The sequence below is a fragment of the Schistocerca piceifrons genome, chromosome 2, assembly GCF_021461385.2.
Source record: "Schistocerca piceifrons isolate TAMUIC-IGC-003096 chromosome 2, iqSchPice1.1, whole genome shotgun sequence".
In the NCBI taxonomy this organism is placed as follows: Eukaryota; Metazoa; Arthropoda; class Insecta; order Orthoptera; family Acrididae; genus Schistocerca; species Schistocerca piceifrons.
In genome coordinates this window covers 876,645,878-876,660,015 of record NC_060139.1, presented here as the reverse complement: position 1 = coordinate 876,660,015, position 14,138 = coordinate 876,645,878, and the positions used below count along the sequence as shown (strand labels likewise).

Sequence of the window (14,138 nt, the reverse complement as noted above, 5' to 3'; positions counted from 1 at the left end):
CTAGTGACTTTTGGCTTTTTCCAACAATGAAAGACACTCTCCGTGGCCGCACATTCACCAGCCGTGCTGCTATTGCCTCAGCGATTTTCCAGTGATCAAAACAGACTCCTAAAGAAGCCTTCGCCGCTGCCATGGAATCATGGCGTCAGCGTTGTGAAAAATGTGTACGTCTGCAGGGTGATTACGTCAAGAAGTAACGCCAGTTTCATCGATTTCGGGTGAGTAGTTAATTAGAAAAAAAAATCGGAGGCCTTAGAACTTGAATGCACCTCGTATTCTGTGTCCATACTGTGTAGACCACTGTGAAGTGATCTTCTTGTTCTTGTGCCTTTGTCCAACATTCTTGCAGTGTCGTCTTGGTTATGGACAAATCTGGTACCACCGAGCGATGTAGCACAGTGGTTAGCACACTGGACTCGCACTGGGGAGGACGACGGTTCAATCCCGCGTCCGGCCATCCTGATTTGGGTTTTCCGTGATTTCCCTAAATCGCTCCAGGCCAATGCCGGGATGGTTACTTTTAAAGGGCACGGCCGACTTCCTTCCCCGTCCTTCCCTAATCCGATGGCACCGATGACCTCGCTGTCTGGTCTCCTCCCCCACAACAACCCAAAACCCCAACCCAACCCAAATATCTGGTACGGTTAATTTAAGGGGTAGCCGAATGCCCTTCCAGTTGCCACCCCGTGACGCGAATGATGATGATGATGAAATGATGAGGACAACGCAAACACCCAGCCCCTAGGCAGAGAAAATCCCCAATCCGGCCGGGTATCGAACCTGGACCCCGTGATCCAGAGGCAGCGACGCCAGCCACTAGACCACGAACGGCGGACGAGCACAGGAAGGATGATTGTTTAACTGCCTCTATGCTTCATACGTCTGAAGTTAAAGTGTCTTTTCAACTTTTGGTTTCATTTACTCTTTGACTTCCCCAACAGAATTTTAAGCAGTTATTTTCTTAGAATGTACTAAATATTATTCATCTCTGCCTAGTAATTCTAGGTAAGGAGAGAGAATATACCAATTACGATGTCTGATGAGCTTTTGTTGTTTAACGAGGTGAATGTTAGGAAATGAAGAGAGATTAAACGTTGCTCTAACTGTAGCATATGTTTTAAATCAGTATTTATTTCTAGTGCAAGAGAATGGATTGTGTACTCTAGGTGCGCAGATTTACTAAAGAAAGGTGCAAGATACTTAAATAAGAACTATATAATATGTGGGGCACACTTAGAATATGGGATATTTGCTAACGTTTTTGTAGAAGCAGACAGAACGGTCGTTAGTTCATTGCATAGTTTTCCTTCGTTATTGTTTTAAACAATTTTAATTGGATTAAAATTAGGTGCAAGAACGGGGGGGGGGGGGGGGGGAGGACTAAAATTGTGGGGGACAGAACGGAAAGCTGTGCCCTTTCGTAAAAGTTTGAATGTCTTCCGTTCCCAGTGGTAAGAAATAAATTTATGTCGATCGGGCTATTTTTAGTGAGTAGGCTAAGCTTCTGCACTGATGTGAGGGGGTAATAGATTATATTAGCTCGTCTTGGTAAAATTTTACGTTTCACTAGAGTTTCCTTTAGTAACTGTTTTCATGTAATTGAATATATTAGCTCTGTTTCGTAAAAATGTCTATTTCGAACCGAAGTAGTAAGCAGCTGTCGCTTCGCGTTTAATCGCCTACAATATAATGTCGAGCTCAACGCTTGAGGTAGTAAAAATCAAAGGGGCCGCCCTCTGCTTTATTTTCTGTCTGCAGCCTACTCTGTGGTCTATATGCAAATCTTCAGTTGCTGTCCGTAGGCAGCAACACATGGGTTGGCTCTTGACAAAATCCCAACATACGGTGATCTGTAAGAGCATATTATTAGGTTGGTGTACAAGTTCGTAGCGTTTTTGTTTTATATGTTGAAATTCCGGTTGCTATGGGTTTATTTATCGATTGTCGTTTTCTCGTCTTGAGGAGGATAGTTTTGACACTAGTGTCTCTCCACGTTCAGGGAGACATGCGGGGTTTGACGAAAATCATTTAAACGCATTAATCCACAATGATCCACGTCATTGTGTTCGAGAACTGGCAAATATGAACTGTGATCATTCCACCATCGTGTGACGTTTGCATGCAGTGTGGAAGGTTCAAGCATCGGGTGTATGGGTACCGCGTGCTGTAATCCAAAATCACAAACATCAGCTGGTGGCCGTACGTGTATCTTTGCCCGCTCTTCATCAATTGGCCCGTGAACAACACCGATCATTCCTAACCTAAATCGTTAACGGTGACGAGAAAAGGTGTCTTTATTCTAACATTTGGAAAGGAAGGAATGGTCGAGCGTAAACAAAGCAGCAGCATCCGTATAAAGACCAGCGCGAATACACGAAAGACAATGTTATGCGCCTTGTGGAACAGCGACGGTGTGGTGTACTACAAATTACTTCCCCGATGTTTATTCATCACTGCCGACATTTATTGTCAACAACTGAGACGTCTTGGCGGACGCACTCAAGAACAACGGGCAAGAAGACTGCGTGAAGTATTGCTATTTCACAATAAGGCCCTCCCGTGTTCTACTAAACGGACAAAAAGCGCTAGGCTATGCAGGACCTGGTTGGGAAGTCATCCCGCACCCAACTTACATGATCTTGCACCCTCCGATTTTCTCATTTTCAGCTCTCTATCGAATAATCTTCAAGGAACTTCCTTTCCGTATGAAAATGCGCTCCGAACATGGCTCGACGGATTTTTCACCTGAAAACCACGAGAGTTGTGTAGTCGTGGCATGGAGAAGTTGCTCCAGTGTTGGCGGGACTTCTTATGGGGGGGGGGGCGCCACCAATAGTGTAATAATTTCAGGCTGTGGCTAGGTGCGGCGAATTTGAGTGTCCTCTTGCATATGGAGTTGCGAGGGTGGCGCGGCGGGCTTGTGCAATAGCGCAATGATATCGGGCTGTAAACTAGAGTTGTGGCGATTCATGAATGAGTCGTTCATTTGAACGACTCCAAATAAAGAATCGTAAGAATCGAATCGTGATATGGACGAATCGTCGTTCAAAAAAATCGTAAGAACGATTGCGTGTTTCCGAGTCGTGACGATTCCAAGTTCCAACGATTCGTTGATTCTTAGTACGCCATGCTTCGAAGGCACCTTCCGAATCATGCCGAATGATTACGACCGCCAGATGGCAGTCAAGTGGACGATGCGCGTGAACAAAGGAAGCTCGGAACGAACAAGCGAAGTTCGTGGGCCGTAATATTACTCGTGAAAACCAAGCTGACACTTGGCGGTGGCTGACGGGAACGAGCGTAAAGGCATTTCCCATTTACTGTCGCTACCATCAACCAGATTCATATTAAATTTTAGTTAAGTAATGTCGCTGTGTACGATTGAATCCTACTATTTAGAAGTATGTCGTCTTCTCACGTAAATAGTAGTGATAGCGGCAAGTTTTCAGACAAATTAAAAGCAAAGTACCTATGCTTTGTATTTAGAAGAAATGAAAGTTAAGCTGAATTTGCTGTGTGGGAGGGCTCTCAGCTGCATTATGAATTACAAGGGTGATGTGGACTTGAAAAGACATCTTAGCACAGAAAAACATAGGATGATATGAGCCAAACCACGTCTGCCTCACTGCTAGATTTTGTTACTGTAAAACAGACGTCTGTAGTTAGATACGTTCAAGACACAACCAAACTGGCATACCACGTAATTTTGCACCACCTTCCGCACAAATCGACTCCTCTTTCCTGGCATACTGAAATAAAACAAGAGATGCAATCAAATCAAACGTGACCTTTCATCAATTAAGGCATTACACGCATAAATCGAGAATCACACTTGTAACGTCATATGCATGTTTACTCATAAATAAACTATTTCTGTCATATCTTGTGACACAGTTCGATTCTAACCCCATTGACAATTTCAGACATGTCCTGCCATCTGTGAGTAAGATGTAGAACTTTTTGCATTCCGTAAGAATCGTGCCATCGCCATGAATCGTGAAAGAATCGTCAACGAATCGTAGGAATCGACTCGCAATGTGAGATTGAATCGTAGGAATCGAATCGGGAAAAAATGATCGTGTTGCCCAACTCTAGCTGCATACTCGCAATGTGAGATTGAATCGTAGGAATCGAATCGGGAAAAAATGATCGTGTTGCCCAACTCTAGCTGTAACTATGCGCGGGGAATTTGTTGCATACGGCTTTGTCGAGAATCATGCTTGCTGGCGCGGGAAATTTGAATAATTACTACAAATTGCAGTGTCGAGAATCATGGTTGTGGCTGAACGAAATCGGCTTGCGGGTGAAAGATAGAAACCAATTATTGTTATTCGACCGTGAAAATAATTCAACTGCGAGTAGGTATCCAGTTCTTTTCTGTGGAGACTAACACAGGACATGCGCAGTAACGTTAACTGCAGTGGTAAGTGTCTGGTTCGCATACGAAACGATTCTCGCTCTGGCCGTCATAATACGGTTTCTGACGTTCCGCTCAGTGCCGAAGTCGTTACGAGAATGAAGCCACAGGTTACTTTCTTGCTGATGCCCAAGTGCCAGAGCTCGTTTTCTGCCTCGCCAAACACTGACGTCCAGCTACGTTAAACACACATCTCCCTGGACCCCACGATTTTTCTCCCCTTTAATGTTGGTTGTTTCATTCCAATCACTTCATATCGGACGGTTATGAGCTGAAACAACATAAGTAAAAATGTGAATCATTAACCTGTGAAGAAACTCAGTAACAAAGTGATCTGTGTTTCGGATAGTGTTGTTATTTCATTAATGGAAGTTTAGAAGCACGACTTCATCATCATGGTGCTCAGATGGTTAAAACCAGAACGAGGTGCTGCAACAACGCGTTCTACCCGTAGGAGGCACAGTGCGTACTTAACACTATGCCGTACGGCGACACCACAGTGGTGTCGTACGCGAAGTAACGATCAACGGCCGGCGACACCACAGTGGTGTCGTCTGCATAGTATCGCTGAGTGGCTGGCGACAGCCGACAGCATGTTAGTATCTTTTACTTTCTGTTGGCGTTTTGTTTATGTAACAATAAACTACACACGTCAACAAGTGTTTTGTTGTTATAAGTACTTGTGCCCTTTCATCATGGAGGACGAAAGAGACAAAAGGATTATTTACGATGAATGCGCGGACGTCTTGTCTGACGTTCCGAACGACTTGGCTGGTTGGGAAGAAGACATTGGATATAAAAAAAAAAATGAAAGTGAAGCAGAAGAAGATAGTGAAATACGTCCAAGAAGAATTCGGCAAACGCTACGGTTGCCAACTGGTTCGGCTGAATCAGACGGAGACAGTGCACAGTGGTCAGACTCTGATTTACCGAGGACCAGTAATAAATTTGAACGATCCCCGGGTCCAAACCTATTTCCGAAAGATACACAGAGCGTCGAGGACACCGTACAATTACATATTGGGAACGATGTATTTGAATATATTAGCAACGAAACCAAAAAGTACTACAGTCCAAATTGCAATAGAAGGAAACTGGATTTAAAAAAATGCCAAATTTGTCGACGTTACGGGACTCGAACTTAGAAAATGGTTTGGGCTTGCTATCCTTATGGGAATTGTAAGAAAATCAAGGATCAATAATTATTGGTCAACGAATCCGTTGATAGACACAGCGATATTTGGCAAAACGATGTCCCGCAACCGATTCAGACAAATATTATAATTTTTACAATTTCCCGACAGCAACAATAAACTGGATAGTGCCGACTGGCTTGTCAAAGTGCAGTTCGGAATTGATTATTTTTCCAAAAAGTTTAAAGAAACGTTTAATCTAAGTCAAAACATCTCAGATGATGAAGGAATGATACCGTGGCGTTGACGGTTAAATTTTAAAGTTCACAGTCCATCGAAAATTGCGAAATACGGCATACTCATTCGGATGCTGTGTGATTCGAGTACGGGATACATTTCCTCATTCAAGATATATTCCGTCGCTCGACAGCCTTTAGCAAAAACAGTGTCGGAACTATTGACACCTTCTGATGGAAAGTGACATCACCTCTGCATGGATAATTATTATAACAGTGTAGAACTTGCAAAGAAGTTACTTGAAAAGAAAATTCGAGTTTGTGGAACGATACGGCAAAATAGAGGATTTCCGGAAAATTAAAGCGCGAAAAAGTCAATGTGTTTGAAGCTTGTCATCAACGGGAAGATGACAAGCGGCCGGCGACAAGCCAAGTAATACGACCTAGCGCTGCCGGCGCCAAGCGAATAAATGTGTACGAGACGTGCGGACGTAAAGGTTTAAACTTGCGATGTCGTGGTTGAACATATACAGGTTTACAGAAGAATATATGTAGGCTTTTGATGAAAGATTGCAACTACGTGATATACACCGTTCAGCCAAAACATTAAGACCATTGCCCAAAGCGAGGATGGATGTCAAAAATGGTTCGAATGGCTCTTAGCACTATGGGACTTCTGAGTCATCAGTCCCCTAGAACTTAGAACCACTTAAACCCAACTAACCTAAGGACACCACACACATCCATGTCCGAGGCAGAATTCGAAACTGCGACCGTAGCGGTCACGCGGTTCCAGACTGTAGCGCCTAGAACCGCTCGGCCGCTCTGGCCGGCGAAGGATGTCACCTGCTGGCGTTGCAGGCACGTGACGTGCTATGAAAAGTATGTAAGCGCAACAGAGACGGATGGGGATCACCCTAGCGAAGACGTGGGCTCTAAATGGGGAAATCCACTCAGATAAGCGACTTTGTCTAAGGGCAGATGATTATTGTTACGCAGAGTCTCTGAACGAGTAATCCAAATGTTCAGGTGCTACTGTCGTAAGCATCTACGCAAAGAGGTAAGAAAGTTAAACTACCACTAGGAGCTTAATGATTGGACGTCGACGACTCTTCGCAGAACGTGGGGTTCGTAGGTTCGTCTGCTCTGTAAAACAGGATAGTGGGATCTCTGCCGAAAGAGAAATATGCTGGTGCACGCAGAAGTGTTTCGGAGCACACCGTTCATCGTACATTGTTGAACATGGAGCTCCGCAGCAGACCACCACTACGACTGCAGTGGGCACGGGACCAGCGAGATTAAACGGTCGATCGATGGAAACGTGTCGGCTCTTCGGTTGAGTCACATTTTTGCTACACCAGGTCGATGGTCGTCTGCACAAAAGCCGTCATCTGGGTGAACGGCGGCTTGAGACGTGCAGCACACCAGGGGCGAATGATGGTGAGAATGGTCTTGTGTTACGGGCGACATTTTCCTGCGCTTGCATCGGACGTATGGTAGTAATCGAAGACGCGCTAACAGTTGCGAACCATCTGCATCCCTTCATGCTTGAGGTCTTCCGCGCCGCCGATTTCATCTTTCAACAGTATAATTGCCCGTGTCTAGTAGCCATAAGAGTTTTACAGTGGTTTGAGGAGCATTATAATGGAACCCACGGTAATGTCTTGACGACCAAATTCTGCTGATGTAAATAGTATGGAACCTATCTGGATCGCTATCGGACGCTATATATGACGGTAGTATCTGTTCCCGAAAGAACAGTTACCGTGGATGACCATGCAGCTTTGCTAGAAATGAAATGATAATTAAATGGACACCCTAGCTGCAAACAGGCGTTGATGTACTTCATTGGGGACATGTTGAAAATGTGTGCCCCCAACCGGGACTCGAACCTGGGATCTCCTGCTTACATTGCAGACGCTCTATCCATCTGAGCCACCGCGAGCACAGAGAATAGTGCGTCTGCAGGGACTTATCCCTTGCACGCTCCCAGTGAGATCCATATTCCCAACATGTCCACACTACTACATTCGTAGTGCGCCTAATAGATGTTTGCCCGTCATACTCATTACTCGTGGCAGATTAATCTACCAAGTCCCCTACGAGTTCGGGCATAGCGTGTGCGTTCGCACAAGAAGGTCAATGGCCGGGAAGCAATATTTTAACTGTATATGACGGTAGTATCTGTTCTCGAAAGAACAGTTGCCGTGGATGACCATGCAGCTTTGCTAGAAATGAAATGACAATTAAATGGACACCCTAGCTGCAAACAGGCGTTGCTGTACTTCCCGGCCATTGACCTTCTTGTGCGAACGCAGACGCTATGCCCGAACTCGTACGGGACTTGGTAGATTAATCTGCCACCAGTAATGGGTATGATGGGCAAACATCTATTAGGCGCACTACGAATATAGTGGTGTGGACATGTCGGGAATGTGGATCTCACGGGGAGCGTGCAAGGGATAAGTCCCTGCAGACGCACTATCCTCTGTGCCCGCGGTGGCTCAGATGGATAGAGCGTCTGCCATGTAAGCAGGAGATCCCGGGTTCGAGTCCCGGTCGGAGCACACATTTTCAACACGTCCGCAATGAAGTACATCAACGCATGTTTGCAGCTAGGGTGTTCATTTAATTATCACCTCATTGCTATCGGACGCTATCATCGCGTTCGCAAATCAGCTGCCGGTTCCCTACGCGAATTACTCGACCTGTGCGTACACATCTAATGGCACACACCTACAAATATAACAAGAAACGGTGGTATCCCTGATATGCAGAATTAGTGATGTATTTCATTCCAAAGACGGAAAAGCAAGCTATTAAGCAGGTGGTCAAATGTTTTGGCTCATCAGTGTATTTTTGCTAGTTCTGTTCCCACACATTGTACTAGAATTTATTCGTATAAGGCAGTCTCATGACTGTTAAATGAGTCACATGCGTTCTGTAACCTATAGTACTAGTTACCATTTTTGATATAATCATTTTCGAAAGGACCTTACTCCAAAATCTTATGTTTTCAGGAAGACATTCTGTGGTTGAGTATATGGAATGAAACAGGATTAGTTTCCAGTGTTTACAGAACAGAATGAAATGCATATTTTACCACTATTGCACTTGCTAAGTTTTGCAGCCTCTTTTAAAAAAAAAGTCTTTCTTGAGGATGTAATTCATACACATCCTCAAGCTACATTTTTAGTAGTGCCTTAAGTTGTTTCGTTTTTTATTTATACTATTTAATAGTACTGTAACTCTAATCAAAACACATTAAAAATGGTTGCACTGATCATCATCACCACCATCAGCACTGTTACGAACAGGCCATTTCATCAAATCATCATGTTGTTGTTGTTGTGGTCTTCAGTCCTGAGACTGGTTTGACGCAGCTCTCCATGCTACTCTATCCTGAGCAAGCTTCTTCATCTCCCAGTACCTACTGCAGCCTACATACTTCTGAATCTGCTTGGTGTATTCCTCTCTTGGTCTCCCTCAACGATTTTTACCCTCCACGCTGCCCTCCAATACTAAATTGGTGATCCGTTGATGCCTCAGAACATGTCCTACCAACCGATCCCTTCTTCTAGTCAAGTTGTGCTACAAACTCCTCTTTTCCCCAACTACCCATCTAATCTTCAGCATTCTTCTGTAGCTCCACATTTCTAAAGCTTCTATTCTCTTCTTGTCTAAACTATTTATCGTCCACGATTCACTTCCATACATGGCTACAGTCCATAAAAATACTTTCAGAAACGACTTCCTAACACTTAAATTTATACTCCATGTTAACAAATTTCTCTTCTTCTGAAACGCTTTCCTTGCCATTGCCAGTCTACATTTTATATCCTCTCTACTTCGGCCATCATCAGTTATTTTACTCCCCAAATAGCAAAACTCCTTTACTACTTTACGTGTCTCATTTCCTAATCTAATTCCCTCAGCATCACCTGAGTTAACTCGACTACCTTCCATTATCCTCGTTTTGCCTTTGTTGATGTTCATCTTATACCCTCCTTTCAAGACACTGTCCATTCCGTTCAACTGCTCTTCCAAGTCCTTTGCTGTCTCTGACAGAATTGCAATGTCATCGGCAAACCTCAAAGTTTTATTTTCTTCTCCATGGATTTTAATACCTACTCCGAATTTTTCTTTTGTTTCCTTCACTGCTTGCTCAATATACAGATTGAATAACATCGGGGAGAGGCTACGACCCTGTCTCACTCCCTTCCCAGCCACTGCTTCCCTTTCATGTCCCTCGACTCTTACAACTGCCATCTGTTTTCAGTACAAATTGTAAATAGCCTTTCGCTCCCTGTATTTTACCCCTGCCACCTTCAGAATTTGAAAGAGAGTATTAAAGACAACATTTTCGAAAGCTTTCTCTTAGTCTACAAATGCTAGAAACGTAGGTTTGCCTTTTCTTAATCTAGCTTCTAAGATAAGCCGTAGGGTCAGTATTGTCTCATGTGTTCCAACATTTCTACGGAATCGAAACTGGTAATCATCATAGACATACCTATATTCATGCGGAATATAATCAAGTATATGTTTTATGTTTTGCATTTTGCTCCCATTAATAGCCTTGTGTAGCTGACCAGACTCTTCCCTCACAGCTGACCATATGGTTTTAATTTTATCCTGTGAATTAGCTATTCTATTTGCATACCACATACTCTTTGCCTTCCTAATAACATTTTTAAGCACCTTACAATACTGTTTGTAATGGGCTACTCTAGCTCGATTGTGACTACTTCTAACATTTTGATTTGATTCCCGTTATGTTGTACAAGATATCCTTATCCCACTAGTCAGCCACCCGGGCTGCCTATTACTGCTAGTACCCCGTTTAGAACGTTCTAATGGAAAGCAACTCTCAAAGAGCATGATAAATGTGTTAAGGAAACAGAGAGCATGAGAAATGTGTTAAGGAAAGCATTTATCATCTATGTTATCGGCACTACACACTTCCTGCCACTCCTGTTTCCTGACAAGGTTTAAAAAACTCTCTATTGCTGTTGGATTAGCTTTCTTACATAGTTTGTAATTATATGTGACATTCGTTTGAGTACAAAAGCCTTTAATCTTAAAATTTGTGCATCATGGTCTGAGAGTCTATTCACCCTTTTGCTAACAGAATGCCCAATGCTGCAACTGCACGCCGCAAAATGTAAACACACTACTGAGGCGTGAGGCTTGGATTAAGGAAGTAAGCACAGTCACGAATAACAGACCACTCGAGTCAATAACACAGGAAGAAATGCTGAGATTAATGAAAATCCATTAACAGGTTACTTGTGCAGCAACTATTAACACAAATAAACTTTAAAATAAGTAAATGAAGACTAAAACTTTATAAAATATTGACGAGCAACTTCAACAGCAATCCAACACATGTGACGTCACGTCAAAGAGCTCTAGGCAAAAACCAGCACTCGAACCTGAACACGGGCACCCAGGGCATGGACTTGCAGCAGCGACCACAGCGCCAGATAATGTTATCTGGTCCTAGTAGTGAATCCTACATTGGCAAGAGTCCAGATGGTCCATTATGCACAGATTTCAGCTGTATTTCTTAAGGGTGGTTCTATGTCGATGGTCATTCCAAGGCAGCAGTCAATCTCAGGTAATTCTTACATTATAATTCTCACATTATCATATCGCCAGGCATTTTGTAATTTCTTGCCAGGGTGCTACGTGTTGCATGGATCCATGAAGTTTGTTCCATCCTTTTCGCAGATACGATGCCACTGGGCGGTGGCGAATAGGTGCTTACATTTCAGAAGCTTTAGTGTTGTCTCTTCATGCCGGCACCACTATGGAACAAAGGACGGACAGCTAACGTGCTTTCTTCTTTCGTAGTTAATAAAGGCATGCTTTTTTTTTCATCAGTCTTCTGGCTGGTTTGATGCGGATCGCCACGAATTCCTCTCCGGTGCAACCTCTTCATCTCAGAGTACCACTTGCAATCTACATCCTCAATTATTTGCTGGATGTATTCCAATCTCTGTCATCCTCTACAGTTTTTGCCCTCTACAGCTCCCTCTAGTACCATGGAATTCATTCCCTCATGTCTTAAAAGACGTCCTGTCATCCTGTCTCTTCTCCTTATCAATGTTTTCCACATATTCTATTCCTCTCCGATTCTGCGCAGAATCTCCTCATTCCTTACCTTATCAGTCAACCTAATTTTCAACATTAGTCTGTAGCACCACATCTCAAATGCTTCGATTCTCATCTCTTCCGGTTTTCCCACAGTCCATATTTCACAACCATACAATGCTGTACTCCAGAGGTACATACTCAGAAATTTCTTCCTCAAATTAAGGCCGATATTTGATATCAATAGACTTCTCTTGGCCAGGAATTCCCTTGTTGCCATTGCTAGTCTGCTTTCTATGTCTTCCTTGCTCCGTCCGTCACTGGTTCCTTTACTGCCTAGGTAGCAGAATTCCTTAACTTCATCTACTTCGTGACCATCAATCCTGATGTTAAGTTTCTCGTTGTTCTCATTTCTACTACTACTCATTACCTTCGTCTTTCTGCGATTTACACTCAGTCCATACTCTGTACTCATTAGACTGTTCATTCCGTTCGGCAGATCATGTAATTCTTCTTCACTTTCACTCAGGATAGCAATGTCATCTGCAATTCGAATCATTAATATCCTTTCACCTTAAATTTTAATTCCATTCCTGAACCTTTCTTTTATTTCCATCATTGTTTCCTCGATGTACAGATTGAACAGTAGGGCCGAATGGCTACATCCTTGTCTTATACCCTTTTCAATACGAGCATTTCGTTCTTGGTCGTCCACCCTTATTATATACCCTCTTGGCTGTTGTACATATTGTATATGACCCGTCTCTCCCTATAGCTTACCCCTACTTTTCTCAGAATTTCGAACATCTTGCACAATTTTACATTGTCGAACGCTTTTTCCAGGTCGACAAATCCTGTGAACGTGTCTTGATTTTTCTTTAGAATTGCTTCCTTATTAGCCGCAACGTCAGAATTGCCTCTCTCGCGCCTTTACCTTTTCTAAAGCTAAAAAGCGTATCCTCAATTTTCTTTTCCATTCTTCTGTATATTGTTCTTGTAAGCAGCTTGAATGCGTGAGCTGTTAACCTGATTGTGCGATAATTCTCGCACTTGTCAGCTTTTGCCATCTTCGGAATTGTGTGGATGATGCTTTTCCGAAAATCAGATGGTACGTCGCCAGAGTCATACATTCTACACACCAACGTGAATAGTCGTTTTGTTGCCACTTCCCGCAATGATTTTAGAAATTCTGATGTAATTTTATCTATCCCTTCTGCCTATTAGATCTTAAGTCCTCCGAAGCTCTCTTAAATTCTGATTCTAATGCTGAATCCCCTATCTCTTCTAAATCTACTCCTCTTTCTTCTTCTTTCACACCAGACAAATATTCCCTCTCATAGAGTCTTTTAATGTATTCTTTCCATCTATCCGCTCTCTCCTCTGCATTGAACAGTGGAATTACCGTTGCACTCTTGATGTTATCATCCTTTCTTTTAATGTCACCGATGGTTGTTTTGACTTTCCTGTATGCTGAGTCTGTCCTTCCGACAATTATATCTTTTTCGATGTCTTCACATTTTTTCTGCAGCCATTTCGTCTTAGCTTCCCTGCACTTTTTATTTATTTTATTCCTGAGCGACTTGTATTTCTTTATTCCTGAGTTTCCCGGAACATTTTTGTAGTTCCTCCTTTCATCGGTCAATTGAAGTATTTCTTCTGTTACCCATGGTAATTGCCATTTTCAAAGATGTCCATTCCTCTTCAACTGTACTGCCTACTGAGCTATTCCTTATTGCTGTATCTATAGCCTTAGAGAACTTCAACCTTATCTCGTCATTCCTTAATGCTTCCGTATCCAACTTCTTTGCGTATCGATTCTTTCTAATGTTTAAAACTTCAGCCTGCTTTTCATCTCTACTATATTGTGATCTGAGTCTATATCTGCTCGGTGGGTACGTCTTACAATCCAGTATCTGATTTCGGAATCTCTGTCTGACCATGATATAATGTAACTGAAGTGTTCCCGTATCACCCGGCCTTTTCCAAGTATACCTCCTCCTCTTGTGGTCTTGAACTGAGTGTTCGCTATTGCTAGCTGAAACTTGTTGTTGTTGTTGTGGTCTTCAGTCCTGAGACTGGTTTGATGCAGCTCTCCATGCTACTCTATCCTGTGCAAGCTTTTTCATCTCCCAGTACCTACTGCAACCTACATCCTTCTGAATCTGCTTAGTGTATTCATCTCTTGGTCTCCCTCTACGATTTTTACCCTCCACGCTGCCCTCCAATACCAAATTGGTGATCCGTTGATGCCTCAGAACA

The 14,138-nt window shown here is 43.1% G+C and overlaps 1 protein-coding gene and 1 non-coding gene across 2 annotated transcripts in view; one reads left to right on the top strand and one right to left on the bottom strand.

Moving 5' to 3' along the window:
• LOC124775952 overlaps nt 1-14,138 on the bottom strand; it is a 277,099-nt gene that overhangs the window by 97,631 nt on the left and 165,330 nt on the right. The gene's annotated exons all lie outside the window — the stretch shown is intronic.
• On the top strand, nt 8,279-8,353 carry Trnat-ugu. The gene has a single exon. It is a non-coding gene; the product is annotated as a tRNA-Thr (tRNA).